Below are 20,261 nucleotides of genomic sequence, written 5' to 3' on the forward strand. Positions count from 1 at the left end.
CTGAGTGGGCTAGCGTTAGGATTATGGTTACAGGGAGTATTAGTGAGAGGGTTACAGGAAGGTTAATGTTAGAGTCATAGGGAAGGTTAGGTTAGGCCCATGCAAAGGATTGGTAGATAATGCAGGGAGAACAAAGACAGAACACATACGGTACCTGCTTTGTATGTGTCGCTCTCTTGCCAGCTTTGGTAGTAAGCCATTGTTCCCTCACTGATGAGAATTCAGCAAAGCTAATTTGTTGATGAGAAAGTACTGCCTCGCTCCTCCAGAAAATTGGAACAGGGAGCACAAACTCTATATTTTGCTTTTTGATGGGATTTCCCATTGAAATATATAATATATGATTAGTGAATGTAATCATTGAATTCATGTTATTTTTTGGGAGGAATAGCTGTACGCATACCATAGCACTATGGTTTATGTGTGTGCTTTTGTTTGCTTTGACTAGACCATACTACAGCTGCTCTGCTATAGTACTGTATATATCATGTTAGTACTGAGTCTATATTCTATGCAGGGAAACATACAATGTTGCTCGAAGAAAGATATTCATTATGAATTTTTAAATGATGGAATTACCTATTACAATGTCTTCTGCTGAGTCACAAGCTGGGGGCTATGTATATATATTATGTAGCGTGTTTAATTTAGGAATCGCATCATGGAAAAGTCTTTGAGGAACAGTTCGGTTATTGAACGCTGTTTAGTCACAGAAGATTTTTGAGAATAATCATTTTGAAATGTCTTGTTTCCAAGCTGCTGAATGAGAGTTAGACAAGAAACGCAAAACTGACAGCTAGAGTTTGCTGTGCTTCTGATGAATTTTATAGGGAAGCTTTAATGAGTAACTTGCTTTTGTTGAGAAAAAAAAAAACAATCCCTTCTGGATGATCATTGTATATTTCAGGGACATTAACAAACTTTGTAGAAGAGTCCAACCTTCTTCTGCTCTGCAGAAATAACTGTTTGTTCCTCTATGTCCTTTGGATACTGATTCTAAATGGGAGGGTCTGGTTTGCTATAATCACCTGGTGCACTCTCAGTGTTCTGATGAATAAAGTTGTGTCTGCATCCCTTTGTAAGTATTTAAAGGAGAAGTAGGGCCAAAGCTCTTTTTGCCTTACTTCTCCTGGAGATCACAGGAGTGCACTCCATTCTTGTGGCCTGTACTCAGCCGACGTCACTCAGCCACTTCAGCCTCTGAAGAGATCTCGACTTCAGCATCAGTTTGAGACGCTTCTGAGATCATTCAGAATTCATCAACACGTATATCTGACCTGCTTCAAGTGGGTTTTACATTCCTACAGACTTTTATGGGAATGTAAAACTCACTTAAAAAGAACAAAAACCTATTGACATGAACCCTAAAGCAGATCTCCACCATTTTTTTTTTCTTTTGCTGCAATCTGTGAAGCTTTTAGGAAGAACTTTTGTCACTTCTGCTTTTTGCTGCAACATTTAGGACTCAAGAAGAAATTCTTGGTTCCTCTCTCTAAAGTGCATTCTCCACACAGCGAGGAAAATAATTATTTGATCCCCTGCAGATTTTGTCCACTTACAAATAAATGAAGGATCTATAATTTTTATCATAGTTGTATTTTAAATGACGGAGACAGAATATCAACCAAAAATTCAGAAAAAACACGTAATAAAAACGTTATAAATTGAGTTGCAGTTCAGTGAGTAAAATAAGTACCGTATATACTCGAGTATAAGTCGTTCCGAGTATAAGTCGAGGCCCTAATTTACCACAAAAAAATGGGAAAAACTTATTGACCCGAGTATAAGACGAGGGTGAGAAATGCGCAGCTACTGTAAGTGGAAAAGAGGGTCAACAATGCCCATTTGCAGCCTCACTGTGCCCATTTGCATGCCTCACTGTGCCCATTTGCAGCCATAGGTCCCCCGAACTTCAAACTCAGTAGTTAAGGGTTCCTAGATGCCCCCTAGCTGCAGCCAAAATTTGGGGTCTCTGAACCCAAAGGGTCCCGAAATGACATTGCTGCAGATGGACACAGTTGACCGAATTTGGGGCCCCGTATCTCGGGGCCACTTAGTGCTAAGAACCCCAAATTTTGTGTGCAAACCCAGTGGAACTAGCACCATAAAATTTCCAAAGCTGGGGTTTCAGGGCCCCAAAAATCAGTTCAGAAAATGTCAAGCACTTTTCTGCAGCAGAGAATGACATTTTCTGAACCGGTTTTGGGGCCCTGTATCTCAGGGCCACTTGGAGCTAGGAACCCCAGCTTTGGATATGTTATGGTACCAGTTCCACTGGATTTGCACACCAAATTTGGGGTTCCTAGCACCAAGTGGCCCTGAGATATGGGGCCCCAAAGTCGGTTCAGAAAATGTCAAGCACTTTTCTGCAGCAGAGAATGACATTTTCCGAACCGATTTTGGGGCCCCGTATCTTGGGGCCACTTAGAACTAGGAACTTCAGCTTTGGATATGTTGTGGTACCATTTCCATTGGGTTTTCACACCAATTTTGGGGTTCCTAGCACCAAGTGGCCCTGAGATACAGGGCCCCAAAGTCGGTTCGGAAAATGAAATTTTTTGCTGCAGAAAAGTGCTTGACTCGAGCATAAGTCGAAGGGGGCACTTTCAGCACAAAAAAATGTGCTGAAAAACTCGACTTATACTCGAGTATATACGGTATTTGATCTCCAAGCAAAACATGACTTAGTACTTGGTGGAGAAACCCTTCTTGGCAAGCACAGAGGTAAGACGTTTCTTGTAGTTGGTTTCCAGGTTTGCACACATCTCAGGAGGAATTTTGGTCCATTCTTCTTTACAGATCTTCTCTAAATCCTTAGGGTTTCTTGGCTGTCGCTTGGCAACTTGAAGTTTTAGCCCCCATCATAAATTTTCTATAGGATTAAGGTGTGGAGACTGGCTAGGCCACTCCATGAGCTTAATGTGCTTCTTCTTGAGCTACTCCTTTGTTGCCTTGGCAGTATGTTTTGAGTCATTGTCATGCTGGAAGACCCATCCACGACCCATCTTCAGTATTCTGGCTGAGGTTTTCATCCAAGATCTTATAATACATGGCCTCGTCCATTGGCCCTCAGTGCGACAAAGCCTGTACCTTAATCAGAGAAACAGACCCAACGCATAATGTTTCCACCTCCATGGTTGACTGAAGGGATGGTGTTCTTAGGGTCATAGTCAACAGCATTTTTCTTCCTCCAAACACAGCGAGTCAAGTTAATGCCAAAGAGCTCAATTTTGATCTCATCTGACCACAGCAGTCTCTCCCAATCCTTCTCAGAATCATTTAGATGTTCATTGACAAACTTCAGATGGTCCTGTACATGTGCATTCTTGAGGGGGGACCTTGCGGGCGCTGCAGGATTTCAATTCATGGCAATTCATCATATTGTGTTACCAATGGTTTGTTTGGTGATTGCTGTCCCAATTCACGAGCTCCTGCCATGTAGCTCTGGGCTGATCCCTCACTTTTCTCATGATCATCCTTGCCCTATGAGGCAAAACCTTGCATGGAGCTCCAGACCAAGGACGATTGGTGATTATTTCGTATTTCTTCCATTTGAGAATATTCGCTCCAACAGTTTTCTCCTTCTCACCAAACTTCTTGCTGATGGTCTTGTACCCTTCTCCAGGCTTGTGCAGGTCTACAATCTTGTCCCAGACATCCTTTGATAGCTCTTTGGTCTTGCCCATGATGGTGAGATTTCAATGGAAGAAAGACATTCTATGGACTGGTGTCTTTTATACACATAACGAGTTGTCATTAGGAGCTGACAGTTATCTCAATCTAACCAATATGTGTGAACTCTTCTGGTAGGTAAACCTAGTTAATCACTCCTAGTGGATAACCATCAAAATAAATATAAAGTGACTTCAGTGCATAAACCAATTTGAATGTTACTGGGTGTAACCTCAAGGCTAAAAGCAATCACTCTGTGATGCCCCTAGTCATCCAGCGATCGCCACACTCTTCACACTGTGTGTTAAATCAGCAGCAACAGAAAATAGGTGTATAAACATGCAATATAAATAATTATCCAAAACATGTAATAAAAGTGATCCTAGTGCATGAATAATAACTTGTGTCTCAAGGCCGGACACCTAACCCACAAATCTAAACAACAATATAATGGTGCATACCATTGATACAAGTCCTTATATAAAAAGTCCTTTTTGTGAGGTAGTGCACAATATCCCTACACCCTTAGTGGTGATTATTCATAATATAGGTGACAATCTTGCTCCCACATCACCTCCGTGCTCTCTAGCCTCTCACTTCAGGTAAGTATTAAATCATCATAGCCTATGGTTCCTTGGATGGTGTACTGGCGTGTAGTCACCTCTTGGGGTCCTCTATAGTTGTTTCCGATGATCTGCTCTCACATATGTTGTGTCTCTGTTTTCTCCCAGGGGGTTCCCTCTAATGTCCTCTCAAAGGGGTATATATAGAGGAAGAAGAGCGCTCTCGTAGTGTAGTAACTTCATAACATCATAACCCCATCCCCCTGATGAAGTCACGTGACCGTGATGTAACGTGTAGGGCGTGAGTGGAGGCATACTGCAAGTGACGCGATTGTGGAACGCGCTCGGAGCTCGTGGATATACCCTGTTACTCGGCTTTTTAATGTGAGTGCACTGTACAATGTTATGATTTTAATAAATTAATTGTAAGTTACTACACTACGAGAGCAGTGTAATTGAGCAGTGTTTTGAAACATCCAAAAATACAGTTAGGTAAGCGTGTGTAGAATAAATGGAAAGCTGTTTTATTTTTGCAAAACAAGTACATTAAAGTGGTTGTTAACCCAAATATACAAGTCTATGCCAGCCCCTCTATTAGAGGCTGGCATAGCACACTATGTCATTTGTTTTCAAAAATGAGCGCTGTAACTACCTAATATGTGCTGTCTTCAGGCCGGTCACATCACTCGCGGCCGCTCTCCAGCTCCGATACATTGCTTCTGAGGGATGGGCCGTGATCTCCCTCCGACATCAGCCGGGGAGTTCACGTGGCCGCTCATCTCCTCCGCAGAAGCCATGTATCGTAGCTGTAAAGTGGCCGTGAGTTTCGTGACCGGCCTGAAGACAGCTCAAATTAGGTATTTACAGCGCTCGTTTTTTTAAAACAAATGACATAGTGTGCTATGCCAATCTCTAATAGAGAGGCTGGCAGAGAAAAATCTTTCATTTTAATTTACAAGAATGTGCCGGACCGGAGACAGACACAGAGGGGGGTGACAGGCAGGAAGGAGGGGGAGAGAGGAGAGCGGAGCAGGCAGCCTATCACGGAGGGAGGCACTTTGACCACGGTGATCAGGGCGGAGCAGCCCTGGTTATCATGGTCTGTTTAGAGAGGGGAAAACAGGAAGTGGTAGGATTAGGGTTTTTTTTTTTTTTACCGTTTAGAGGGGGGCAGATTACACAGCACAAGCGCTGTGCGGTGTAAACTTCTTTAAGGGACCAGAATCTACATATATTTTTTTGGGGTTAACAAACACTTTAATGCTTTATTGGTTCGTAGAGGAGCTGGAATTTTGAAGAAACGAAAAAGGTGAACTTAGCCTTTAAATTTACAGAACTAATCTGTGTACCACATGAGCACATACTGTAGCCAGTCTGTGGGAAGAATTATTGTTGGTTGGTAGGGGATCAAATACTTATTGTACTCACTGAACTGCAACTCAATTTAAAACATTTGTATCATGTGTTTGTTTTTTCTGGATTTTTGGTTGATATTCTGTCTCTATCATTTAAAATACACCTATCATAAAAAAAAGATAGACCCTTCATTTCTTTGTAAGGGGGCAAACTTACAAAATCTGCAGGGGATCAAATAATTATTTTCCCCCACTGTATGTGTCTGAAAACTTTTACTAAAGACAAATAGACTGTGCACTTTGCAGTTGCTCCAGAGCAGGGATCCTCAAACTACGGCCCTCCAGCTGTTGCAGAACTACACATCCCATGAGGCATTGTAAAACTCTGACATTCACAGACATGACTAGGCATGATGGGAATTGTAGTTCCTGAACACCTGGAGGGCCGCAGTTTGAAGACCCTTGCTCCAGAGCTTAGTAAATGAGGTAAAGTTTCATTTTGCAAAGAATACCCAATTACATGCAAGAAAAAAAAAAAAAAAAAAAACAGGATTTCTGCTTGCACATGATTGGATGATGGAAGTCAGCAGAGCTTCTGCTCATTTACTAAGCTCTGTAACAACTGTTCTTGCAGAGTGCAACTTCACTTTGAAAAGTGCACAGTCTATTTCAGGGATATGCAATTAGCGGACCTCCAGCTGTTGCAGAACTACAAGTCCCACGAGGCATAGCAAGACTCTGACAGCCACAAGCATGACACCCAGAGGCAGAGCATGCTGGGACTTGTAGTTTTGCAACAGCTGGAAGTCCACTAATTGCATATCCCTGGTTTGCTTTTAGTGAATCAACCCCTAAGTGTAATTTCTGTCTATTGCTCAGTTTCTCTGCTATCAGCATGAAAAACTTCTGACAAGTTTTCCTGACACCAAGAGAAACATGGTGACAGGGGAGGACCTCCAGCTGATTGACAGCCTCAGCTCTGTTGCTGTGTGGAGGCGGGTGTGTCCCTTCCCTCCAATCAGCTCTCAGAGCTCTCTTCACTGAGCTCTGCAGTTTGTAGTTTCAGCTCTCCGTCTCCTTTTTTTTCTAAAACTCTCAGACTAGCTTTATAAATTCTGGACTTTGAATGGATGTATAGAAGAGAAGGCTGCAGATAAACAGGTAAAACTTATGTAGGAGGATTTGTTTCGTCTCTGTGTATCACCTGAGGCCAGTCACTTCAATGGGTATATGTCAGGGTTCACAAACACTTCTATCCAAATAACAATCATGATTAAGATCACTTTAAATAATTTTTGTTTTCAATCTTTCTTTAAATTTTTATTTCTCTGCATGCTGTAAAAGACTGAATGGAAAAAAAATATATTTTTTTCTATACTACATAAGCTACAACTTCATAGAGAAAAAATGTAAATATTCCAACTTGTCCAGCTGCTTCCTTATCTATTCCACCTCGATTAAAAATGATCATACTAGGATCCATTTTTTATTTTATACAGGAATATAAAGATGATCGGCTCATCAAATAATCAGAAGGAAATGTCTTTTGAGCGCCTTGAAAGAGAGTGAAATAAGAAGAGGTTCACCATGCCTGACATCCTCATGGGGACTACACCCGCCAGCTCGGTGACAGCCATCCAGGCTTTCCAGGCAGCAAAAGAGTTAACGAAAATTTTTTTAAAAAGACGAGACGCGACGGTTTTCATCAGCGGCAGTAATCCTCCCTACAACGACCTTCAAGACTCAAGCGATTGGAATTAATATTGCATGGCCTCCCCGGTCCCTGCGAAGGTAATTAGTTGTCTCCTTTCTGCGGCAGAATTAGATGCTGAGATTGGAATAGAATTAGTCGAGCCGGGAGGAGAGGCAGCAATCGCAGCTGGAGAATAAATCAGAACACTTAAAGTGTAATGAAAAGATGCGCAATAAAGAAGGTGCGAAGGATGTGTCGGTCAGTGCAGAAGGACAGGGACATGTCTGACGCTCGGGATCCCGGTGGTGGGGGGGGTTTATACTAAGAACACAATACATGTAATAAATGTCTGATGGTCCTCATTTGCACTTGTGAGGGATAGGCAATTCAGAATTCAACAGACATTCCGCCCATTCCAGGAGAATATATTTATAAAGGGAAACTTTAATGATATTTAGCCAATTTTTTTTTTTTTTTTTTTTTATGTATATGTCCTATGACTGATATTTTATATGTTTTTGCTTAAAGTATAACTTGTGACGGGAGTGACGTCACGCGGCTCCGGCCAGTCACAGAGCTGGAGTTTACGGCCCCGGAAAGAAGAGGGGTGAAGATGGGTGCAGCCACCTGCAGGGACATTGCGGGCTTCGTTTGCAGGTAAGTGCAGCATGGATACTAGCCCATTATGCTAGTAATTTTACTTTGCAGGGGAAATTTTACTTTGCAGGGGAAAAAAAGAGGAAATAAAACCCCATCAGGGTTTACTTCCTCTGTAAAGTGACACTAAAGGTTCGATTTTTATTTTTTAAAAATAACAAACGTTATACTTACCTCCACTGTGCAGCTTGTTTTGCACAGAGCGGCCCCGAATGGCGTTTTCTGGGGTCCCCCAGAGGCTCTCTTAGCTCCTCCCCGTCTCAGATAACCCCCTGGGAGAAGCGCTCTCCTGGGGGGTTACCTTACAGGCGCGCTCCCGAGTCCTGCATTCAGCATCCATAGCCGCCGAGTGCAGGACTCGGCCCCGCCCCCGCGTCAATGGATTTGATTGACAGCAGCGCAAGCCAATGGCTGCGCTGCTATCAATCTATCCAATGAAGAGCCGAGAAGCCCGGGCAACAATCGAGCGCGGGATCGAGCGCGGGACTTTCGAGTAAACCGAGGGGCTGGGGGGCCGGTAATCATCAGATGTTTTTTCACCTTAATGCATAGGATGCATTAAGGTGAAAAAACATGAACCTTTACAACCCCTTTAAGGCCTGATGTTTCAGCAGCATCATACCCTCTGTATATGGTCTTTTTTTTTTTTTTTAATACAATTGACAGGCCAGGGGCAATAAGAATAAAAATGACCTGATACTAACTTTTTAATATTCTAGACATGGCTAGTCCCATTATCAGTGCGGACGGCAAGCAGTCTATTATCAATGTGGAAGCATCATAAATCTTTTCCGCATGCTGTTCCAAGCAATTATACACACTGGATAATTATATACACTTTGGCATTAGAGGACAGCGAGTCTATAATTTCAGTAAAGGGATATCTGATGTGTCGCAGAGCAAGGGTCAAGCAGCGGAGTGACAATCAAATAGAAATCTGAGCCCATTGAGCCTCTTTTATCATCGAGTTTCAGGCCGGCTTCACATCTGAGTGTTTCGTGTCGCGCTTGCGGGGCCATTCATTGTTAATGGTACCCCAAACGCAGCAAGAAAATAAAACACGTGGCAAACGCGGTAAAACACAAAGTTATAAGATTTGCGAAGCTCAATGCTAAAATGCTACACAAGCTACTTTTGACACGTTTGATGGGCATAGGACAATCCATTAGAATAAATGCAAAAGTGCAAAAAATGTGTACTAAAAATGCGCAAAATCGGGTGTTCACAAAACCCAGCCTTAGAGAAGACGCAGCAAGTGACAACATGGCAGCCAATCAGAGTCTGTACTTCCCAGTGCAGTACGGAGGTGGAAGAAAATAACAGGGTTCCTAATCCTTCCTCACTCTAAACTAAAAAACAAAACTAAATGAAAAGTGTTTGACTATGCATACAGAAAAAACTAGGGGTGTCACTCGAGGTTCCTGTGTGTCCCAGTCTGGTGACTCCCTCTGAGGTTCCTGGCTCAATGCATGCAGAATAAAGGAAGGAAACAACCCCGAGTGCCGCACACTATCAGGACCCGACAGTCACTATAGTAGAAGGAGCCTCAGCATGGTTCCATCCAGGACTTGTCACCAACGTATTTCGCCCAGCCCATGGGGTTTAATCATAGCAGAACCTCCGTGACTAAGCCTCATGGGTGACCCGAAACACGTTGGGGGCGTGGCCTCCACAGAGCTGGGCTGAGGCTGCTTCTATTATAGCGGCTGTCGGGTCCTGATGGTGTGCCGCACTCGGGGTTGTTTCTTTCCTTTATACTGGTTATTAGAGCTGCACGGTTCTGGATAAAATGAGAATCACAATTTTTTTGCTTAGAATAAAGATCACGATTCCCTGACTATTCTGAAGATTTTTTTTATTTTAAAGATTTACAACCCCTGAACATTAGGTTATCAAACAAGATGGCAATAAAATAATACATAACACTCTTTGCTTCAATCAAATGATTTTTTTTTTTTTAATGGAAAATAATGTAATAGTGTAAAGTAATAATAAAAAAAAAAATTACCGATCCCCGCCCCTCCACAGCTCAGTGCTCCAGTGAGCGCGCGGGGAGGGGGGGGGGGGGGGGGGCAGAGTGGAGAGCTACTGAGTGACAGTCAGCAGCTCTCTGCTCGGGGAGCTGTGAGAACCGAGCGATCGGCGGTGTTCAATCGCTCGATTCTCAGGGCAGAGGCGGCGGGGGACAGAGGCAGCATCAGATGCTGCATCCACCTAGGTAAGTATGAATCTTGAAAAATTCAAGCACAAAATTTTTCCTTTAAATATATTCCCCAAAGGATATAAATCTACAGCAGGCTGCAGACCATCTACACAGTGCAGATGTGCGCGGTGGGCAGCCGGCTTTGAAGCTGCAAGGAGTCACAAGTAGCTTCGCATACTAAATATGCTGCCACCAGGGACCTGAAGACCAGCAAAGGACCGGCCCAGGCGAGGATGGTGCTGGTTCTTGCCCTTAAAAATCAGCAGGTATAGTTTTTTTGGCTGCTGAATTTTATTTTTTTTTTAAAGTGAAGAACCGCTTTAATATGTACGATATACAAAGCCACCCCTCCAAATGATTGAGTTCAGGTGCAAAGCTCCATAAAGACATGGTTGGATGGGTTTGGTGTGGAGGAACTCAAGTGACCTGCACAGAGCCATGACCTCAACCCTACAGAACATCTTTGGGATGATCTGGAATGCCAATTGTGAGCCAGGTCTTCCCATCCAACATCCTAACCTGACCTTACAAATGTTCTGTTGGCTAAATGGACACAAATTTTCCCAGACACACTCCAAAACCTTGTGGAAAGCCTTTCTAGTAGAGTCAAGGCTGTTTTAGCTGCAAAGGGAGACCAACGTCATAGTAATGCCCATTGCTCCCAAATGGGATCTCCAGCAAGCCAATATCGGTGTGATGGTCAGATGTCCTCTAACTTTTAGTGACACATTGGGGTTTATTTTTTAAACCTGGAGATTGCAAAATCTGGTGCAGCTCTGCATAGAAATCAGCTGCCAGTTTTTTCGTTAGAAGCCGATTGGCTACCATCCTCACCTGCACCAGATTTTGCACTACCCAGTTTTATTAAATCAACCCCAATGTACATCTAAAAAAAAGTCATTGAAAAGCCTATACATTTCTGTTCATTATATCATATTGGACATAACAAGCAGAGCCTCTGCAGTATGGCAAACATAGAAGGAGGAAGACTATTTGCAAAGCTGAGCAAAGAAAGAACAAAGAAGAAATAAAGTAAGAAAAGAATGTTCTAGTAAACGCAGCCAATTTTCAGACATCTCTGGCGTTTTGCTGTATAATTGAAGAAAATATAGATCTCTGTTTGTGAAGTGAAAACAATGCAGGTACTTCAGAGCGATGAGATGACCCCCTCCCCTCCCCCCTTTAGCCTCCGAGGTGCTTTGTGAAGGGGATGGGGTCCTCCAAATAAGACGTTGATCATGTGAACGCAGGGATGCAGCGCAGATCGATATCATTCTGGCAAGAGTAAGGACAAGAAAAATCAGACGTGGCTGCCAGCAAGAAGAAGACCTCGTATAATCCACGGAGCTGTCAAAACAGCAATTACCGAGCAGAAGGGTACGTATCTTTATAAATGTACACTGCAGACAATGTGTCTAAAAACCCGACTGATCTGCAGAACATAAGATGAGAGTGGGAGAGGTAAAGAAGAGACTTGTCTTTAATATTGATTTTTATGAGAACAAAATGGGGCCCTATCTCACTGTTCCTAGAGAAAAGGGGCCCTATCTCACTGTTCCTAGAGAAAAGGGGCCCTATCTCACTGTTCCTAGAGAAAGGGGCCCTATCTCACTGTTCCTAAAGAAAAGGGACCCTATCTCACTATTCCTAGAGAAAAGGGGCCCTATCTCACTGTTCCTAAAGAAAAGGGACCCTATCTCACTATTCCTAGAGAAAAGGGGCCCCATCTCACTGTTCCTAGAGAAAAGGGACCTATCTCACTGTTCCTAGAGAGAGGGGCCCCATCTCACTGTTCCTAGAGAAAGGGGTCCTATCTCACTGTTCCTAGAGTAAGGGGCCCTATCTCACTGTTCCTAGAGAAAAGGGGCCCCATCTCAGTGTTCCTAGAGAAAAGGGACCTATCTCACTGTTCCTAGAGAAAGGGGCCCCATCTCACTGTTCCTAGAGAAAGGGGCCCTATCTCACTGTTCCTAGAGAAAGGGGCCCCATCTCACTGTTCCTAGAGAAAGGGGCCCTATCTCACTGTTCCTAGAGAAAGGGGCCCCATCTCACTGTTCCTAGAGAAAGGGGCCCTATCTCACTGTTCCTAGAGAGAGGGGCCCCATCTCACTGTTCCTAGAGAAAGGGGTCCTATCTCACTGTTCCTAGAGTAAGGGGCCCTATCTCACTGTTCCTAGAGAAAAGGGGCCCCATCTCAGTGTTCCTAGAGAAAGGGGCCCTATCTCACTGTTCCTAGAGAAAGGGGCCCCATCTCACTGTTCCTAGAGAAAGGGGCCCTATCTCACTGTTCCTAGAGAAAGGGGCCCCATCTCACTGTTCCTAGAGAAAGGGGCCCTATCTCACTGTTCCTAGAGAAAGGGGCCCTATCTCACTGTTCCTAGAGAAAGGGGCCTATCTCACTGTTCCTAGAGAAAGGGGACCTATCTCACTGTTCCTAGAGAAAAGGGCCCTGCACAGCCTGGAAAGATCCGCTCCGGTTCTGCACTCTTCTACCTATAGGCCAGGAGGTGAGGTAACACTTACTGCTCTCTTAATTTATAATTAGTTGGAAGGAACCCCAGAGTCCATGGTCCAGCCCCTTGCCCCCTTTCCCCACACATAATACACCCTGCCCCCCCTTCCCCACACATAATACACCCTGCCCCCCTTCCTCACACATAATACACCCTGCCCCCCCTTCCTCACACATAATATAGCCCCCCCCACACACATCATAGAGGGTAATGAATGTACTTTAACGGGCTGAACAAATGAAATCCATAGATTGGACGAGCCTCCCGCTGCCGGCTAGTGTACTCTGACAGCTGGCACCCGTGGCTGACGGGCAGCTGTCACTGTTCAGCTGACTTTTTTTTAATTCCCAGTAAAATTTTGTCTACCCCGGTAATGTTGGCAGGGCCTCCCACCACTCACACTTCAGACGATTCACAGGACTTGGCCAACATTTGAGGCATGTACAGTCGGCACAGAGCTATAATACAACTTACAAAGTTTTCACAGCTTCAGCAGAGTTCTTCCATGGGAAGCTCCTACGCTTGTTCCCAATATAATCTATCACTATATTTAGCCCTTCCATGTGACGGGTGTCTTCTGGTTTCCATGGTCGCCTATGCAAATCTATAGAAAAGCTCCATATTCCGCACTTGCACTTTTATGATTCTTGTGTGTATTAAATGTCTCTCCTTATACTTGAAAATTGGGGGCAACCATGGACTTTCGTGGTACGGCAAAGACTCACATAGACATTTGTTTAAAAAAGTATAAATTTATTAAGACAATGACATCATTATAAAAGGTCCTATGAAGAGAGAATATACAATACACAGCATTGGATCTCTGAAGAGGAAGTAGACAGTTGGACGTGTATCCATCCACCAAAGGGACCATGGATCTCGTCAGATGTCAGTTCAACCTTGACATGTTTCGCGGTGTGGCCGCTTCTTCAGGAGCATGCTTCAGAAGATAATATATGTAGATATCTCTACAAAGAATAGACAGTATATAATCAAACTTCAATAACAAACAATACACATATAAATAATAAAGATAGCTATCTATATTATTTATATGTGTGTTGTTTATCCTTGAAGAGTGGGGGCACTGTAATAGGAAGTGTGTTACTGGCCAACTCACAAGGTAAAAACAGAGGGGAGAAGCCAAAGAAAAGAAAACGAATGCAGCCACCACATCTAATGATTGGTAAGCTGTAATATATTACATTTTTAGTTTTGGGATTGATATCGCTTTAACACCTTCAATCTACTATAGGCCGGGCGGAACTTTCCACCTTCAGACTGGACGCCATGACACGTCCAGTCGCCACTCGCCGATGACTGATCACTGCACTGACCTGCTGCCAGTGTCATGTGATCACTGTGACCAATCACAGCAGATCACATGACAGTTCTAAACAATGGATGGTTTGCTTTCATGCCATCCATCGTAAACAATTGTGTTGCTAACTGTGATTGGTCACAGTGATCACATAGTACAGACAGAGCCAATCACAGTCCATCTGTTTCATGTGATTAGCTTTGGCCAATCACAGCTAATCACAACAAAAAACACTGAATGAATCAGTTTCATACAGTAAAAATGGTTGCTTATACCACTGCAGTTCATTGGTATAAGTGATCATAATGTGTAAAATAAAAAAAATAAAAATCTGATCACTTCCTCAGAGTAGTACAGTGTTACTAAGTAACAATGTATTTCTCTGGTCAGTGTGTTTAAAAAAAAATGTAAAAAGTGTAATAAAAAATTAAACAATTGAAAAAAAAAATTATTAAATTTTTTAAAAAAAATGTTTTTACAAGTTTTTACATTTTACACAGTGTCCCTGATCACCGCCACACCAGTTAAATGATAACGCACTGGTGACAGTATGTAAAAAACAATTAATAAATAAAAAACATTTTTTTTTTTTTTTTTTACATTTCTTCATTTTCCAAATAATTGTGACAAAAATTACAAATTCAAAAAAAAAAATTGCCATACCTCTTACTAAATACCTTGGACTGTCTGATTTGGGGGATATTCGGGCCCAATAAATGAGGCCATCAATGCATCAGGATTGATCGATATGCAGATATACTATATAATATATAATATATATCTACTGTATATACCTTAGTTTGTGGACTTTCCTTCACACTAAATAATATACACCGATTTGTGTTATTTTCACCAAAGAAACGTAGCAGAATACAGTTTGACCTAAATTTTTGAAGAATGACTATTTATTTGCAAAATTTTATAACAGAAATTAAGAAAAATGTATTTAAAAAAAAAAAATTGTTCTTTTTTTGTTTATTTAGCAAAAAAAATAAAAAACCCAGTGGTGATTAAATACAACCAAAAAAAATCTCTATTTGTGTTAAAAAAATTATAAAAATCTTATGAGTACAGTGTAGCACGACCGCGCAATTGTCATTCAAAGTGCGACAGCGCTGAAAGCTGAAAAATGGCCTGGGCAGGGAGGTGGTAAAAAATACCCGGTATTGAGGTTTCATATCACGTAGTTTTGGCAAATCTAAAGTTGATTGTACAAAAGATCGTTCAGTCATATTTCACATTTGAAGGTGTATAATGATCCAGTCCATCTTTTACCCAGGTCCCCGACAATGTATATACATGATGAATTATCAGTCATTTCTGTAATTCTGCCATAAAATTGACCCATACATGGCCATCTGATAACATTTAGTCTTTTTAATGACTCTAGATTGCATTTTTTGCTATCTCATTTATTGATTTCATGTACGGATCTTCCCCCCGTGCTGAATATATATGGATAATCAATATAGAAGGCATTTCATAAAGAATATGGCATAGATTTCCAGGCTCTCCTCATAAGAAAACCCCATCGATTTTCTTCACTTCATAAAAAAAATCGTCCATTTTTCACACTTCTGTTAAAAGGTTCATTCTTTATCAATTACAGAAGTATAATGAACGGGCATTGCCAAGGCACTCTCACAGCCTGACGTCTTCCACTGTTATCTATTATTTTACAGGAGAAGAAAGGTGGTGTGAACAGAAATCATTGGGTCATAGGCAGAGCTGGATCATCCTCAGGACAGCCTAGACATGAGCTTAGGGCCGATGGAAAGTTCAGGGGCCCCGGCTGGAACCTTCGTTCTCTTGCAGGGTATAGCGCTGCCGGACAAAACTGGGCACCTTTCTGAGGATTCAAAATAAAGGATGGTTCACAAAAAAGTTCTTTAGATACACAAGTTCATTTTTATATTGTACTAGCAATGTGTTCAGTATTTGGGTCCACAAATCTACACTCACCGGACACTTTATTAGGTACACCTGTTCAATTGCTTGGAACACAAATTGCTAATCAGCCAATCACATGGCAGCAACACCATGCATTTAGGCATCTAGAAGTGGTGAAGACGACTTGCTGAAGTTTAAACCGAGCATCAGAAAGTGGATATAAGGGACTATGAATGTGGCATGGTTGTTGGTGCCAGACGGGCTGGTCTGAGTATTTAAAAAACTGCTGATCTACTGGGATTTTTACACACAATCATCTCTTGGGTTTACAGAGAATGGTCCGAATAAGAGAAAATATCCAGTGAGCGGCAGTTGTGTGGAGGAAAATGCCTTGTTGATATCAGAGGAGAATGGGCAGACTGGTTCCAGGTGATAGAAAGGCAACAATGACTCAAATAACCCCTCGTTACATCCAAGGTATGCAGAATATCATCTCTGAAAGGACAACACATCCAACCTTCAAGCAGATGGGCTACAGCAGCAGAAGCCCACACCGGGTGCCACTCTTGTTAGCTAAGAACAGGAAACTGAGGCTACAATTCACACAGGATCACCAAAATTGGACAATAGAAGGTTAGAAAAACGTTGCCTGGTCTGATGAGTGTCGATTTCAGCTGCGACATTCAGATGGTCGGGTCAGAATTTAAACAACATGAAATCATGGATCCATCCTGCCTTGTATCACTGGTTCAGGCTGGTGGTGTAATGGTGTGGGGGATATTTTCTTGGCACACTTCGGGCCCCTTAGTACCAATTGAGTATTGTTTAAATGCCACGTCCTACCTGAGTATTGTTGCTGACCATGTCCATCCCTTTATGACTACAGTGTACACATCTTCTGATGGCTCCTTCCAGCAGGATAATACACCATGTCACAAAGCTCCAATCATCTCACCACTGGACAATGAGGTCACTGAACTCCAATGTCCTCCACAGTCACCAGATCTCATCCAATAGAGCACCTTTTGGGATGTGGTGAAATGGGAGATTCTCATCATGGATGTGCAGCCGACAAATCTGCAGAAACTGCATGATGCTATCATGTCACTATGGACCAAAATCTCTGAGGAATGTTTCCAACTCATTATTGAATCTATGCCACGAAGAATGAAGGCAGTTCTGAAGGCAAAAGGGGGTCCAACCCGGTACTAGTAAGGTGTACCTAATAAAGTGGCCGGTGAGTATATATTTTTTATAGTGTGATAGCAATATGCAATTTTCTCATATATTTTTTATTGTATAAGGTAAATTATTAAAAGTTTTTTCCCTAGATTTAGTTGAATAGACTTCACTCTACAGAATCGTATTTTGCTTCCAATCTCTTTCTAAGCCTTGTATGTGATGGGAGGGTGGTGGGGGGTGGGGTGGGGGTGGAGTGGGGGGTGGGGTGGGGGTGGTGGGGGGTGGGGTGGGGGGGGGACGAGCTCCTTCCGCTGCTGTTCCTCTTTGTCTCTCTGATTGCAGAAGCTCTTCAACTGTCGTTCTTTCCCCGACCTGAGCGTCAGCAGTTGCCCAGCAACAGGCCCTGTACTCTCAGTAATGACCTTCGGCTACACAGAATCCACAATCCAGACGGCTGAACTCCGAATGAAACATTCAACTTCATGGAAGCAATAAAAGTACTTAAAGTGATTGTAATGCCCCGTACACACGGTCGGACTTTGTTCGGACATTCCGACAACAAAATCCATGGATTTTTTCCTACAGATGTTGGCTCAAACTTGTCTTGCATACACACGGTCACACAAAGTTGTCGGAAAATCCGATCGTTCTAAACGCGGTGACGTAAAACACGTACGTCGGGACTATAAACGGGGCAGTGGCCAATAGCTTTCATCTCTTTATTTATTCTGAGCATGCGTGGCACTTTGTCCGTCAGATTTGTGTACACACGCTCGGAATTTCCGACAACGGATTTTGTTGTCGGAAAATTTTATAGCCTGCTCTCAAACTTTGTGTGTCGGAAAATCCGATGGAAAATGTGTGATGGAGCCTACACACGGTCGGAATTTCTGACAACAAGGTCCTATCACACATTTTCCATCGGAAAATCCGACCGTGTGTACGGGGCATAAGAGTTTTTTTTTTTTTTAAACAATCATATCATACTTACCTCCACTGTGCAGCTCATTTTGCACAGAGTGGCCCCGAACATCCTCTTCTGGGGTCCCCCGGCGGCTCTCGCGGCTCCTCCCCACATTAGATGACCCCCTAGGAGAAGCGCTCTCCCGGGGGGTTACCTTGCGGGCGCGCTTCCAAGTCCAGCATTCGGCGTCCATAGCCACAGAATGTAGGACTCAGCCCCGCGTCATTGAATTTGATTGACAGCAGTGGGAGCCAATGGCTGTGCTGCTATCAATCTATCCAATCAAGAGCCGAGAACCCCAGGCAGAGAGACAGCGCGTCCCGCCGGGGGAAGTTCCAGGGCTCAGGTAAGTAAAACGGTTGGGCTGGGGGGGGTCACTGCCAGGTGTTTTTTCACCCTAATACATAGGATGCATTAAGACCCCTTTCACACTGGGGCGTTTTAGCGTTAAAAAAAGCGCCTGTAAAGCACCTGAAAGAAGCCTCATCTGCAATCCCAATGTGAAAGCCCGAGTGCTTTTCAGTGTGACTGGGGTCTAACCGCTTCAGCCCCGGACCATTTGGCTGGCCAAAGCCCAGAGCAGTTTCTGCGATTCGGCACTGCGTCGCTTTAACTGACAATTGCGCGGTCGTGCGGCGTGGCTCCCAAACAAAATTGACGTCCTTTTTTTTTTCCCCACAAATAGAGCTTTCTTTTGGTATTATTTGATCACCTCTGCGGTTTTTATTTTGTGTGCTATAAACAAAAAAAGACTGACAATTTTGAAAAAAAAAACACATTATTTTTTACTTTTTGCTATAATAAATATCCCCAAAAAATATATAAAAATTTTTTTTTCCCCTCAGTTTAGGCCGATACGTATTCTTCTACATATTTTTGTTTAAAAAAAAAAAAATCGCAATAAGCGTCTACAAAATAGGGGATCGTTTTATGGCATTTTTATTAATATTTTTTTTTTTTTTTTACTAGTAATGGCGGCGATCAGCGATTTTTATCGTGACTGCGACATTATGGCGGACACATCGGACAATTTTGACAAATTTTTGGGACCATTGGCATTAATACAGCGATCAGTGTGATTGGGGGGGGGGGCAACTTTTAGTTCTGTGTAAAAAAAAAAAAAAAGAAAAAAACGACAAAAATAATCTACCGAAAAAGTTACGGTAATTCCCCCGGAAGGTAGACCAACGGTGCTCCAAAGATCACGGTGTATTCCTGCCACTTTAAACAGCATAAAAGTATACAGTGAAGAGCCGGCAACTCGTCCTCCCGATAAATGTAAAGTACAAATTAAAGTGTAAATTAGCCACTTGACCTCCAGAAGATTTACCCCCCCCCTGTTCATGACCAGGCCATTTTTTGCAATACAGTGCTGCATTACTTTAACTGACAATTGCACCGTCATGCAACACTGTACCCAAATACTTTTTTTTTTTTTTTACACAGAAATGGTTTTCTTTTGGTGATATTTGATCATCGATTTTTTTTTTTTTTTTTTTTGCGCTATAAATAAAAAAAACGCAGACAATTGTGAAAAAAAAATATATATATATTTTTTACTTTCTGCTATAAAACATATCCAATAAAAATTTTTTTTTATCAAATTTCTTTATAAATTTAGACCAATATGTATTCTGCTACATATTTTTGGTAAAAAAAATCCCAATAAGCGTATATTGATTGTTATTATTATTATGATTATGATTATTTATGTGAACGTTATAGCAGCTACAATCTATGGTATATATTTCTGGATTTTTTTTATACTAGTAACGATCAGTGACTTGTAGTAGGACTGCGATATTGTGCCGTACAATCGGACACTTTTTGGGAACCAGTGACACTAATGCCAATGCTAAAAATATGCACTGTCACTGTACTAATGACACTGGTTGGAAAGGGTTTAAACATCTCGGGCGATCAAAGGGTTAACTGTGTGCCTAGCCAGTGTTTGTGTTTACTATGTGTGCTCCATTTACTTGGGAAAGAGATGAATTTTACTTCCTGCTTTTCAGGAACACAGAATTCATCCCTTTTCCCGTCAGAACGGAACTCTGCCTTGTTTACATAGGCAGAACCCTGTGCTGAGTCTCTGCCCGCCGATCAACGGCGGACATCGAGTGCCCGGCATCCGCAAATCAGCTTCTACTGTGAATAATCACAACAAAAGCGGCCTGCTAGTGGCGCGTGTGCGCCCCCTGCAGGCAGAAGTGCGGGATCACACACACATATATATATATATATATAT

General features: G+C 42.5%; 1 protein-coding gene and 1 long non-coding RNA gene across 12 annotated transcripts in view; one reads left to right on the plus strand and one right to left on the minus strand.

Moving 5' to 3' along the window:
- The window catches only part of TRIM9 (tripartite motif containing 9), a 141,992-nt gene that overhangs the window by 73,566 nt on the left and 48,165 nt on the right, over window positions 1–20,261 (minus strand). The window lies entirely within an intron of this gene.
- Window positions 5,410–7,933, plus strand: LOC141116382 (uncharacterized). The gene is made up of 3 exons (XR_012237031.1): window positions 5,410–5,544; window positions 7,090–7,381; window positions 7,812–7,933. It is a non-coding gene; the product is annotated as an uncharacterized lncRNA (long non-coding RNA).

This window comes from Aquarana catesbeiana, linkage group LG13 (assembly GCF_042186555.1).
Source record: "Aquarana catesbeiana isolate 2022-GZ linkage group LG13, ASM4218655v1, whole genome shotgun sequence".
Lineage (NCBI taxonomy): Eukaryota > Metazoa > Chordata > Amphibia > Anura > Ranidae > Aquarana > Aquarana catesbeiana.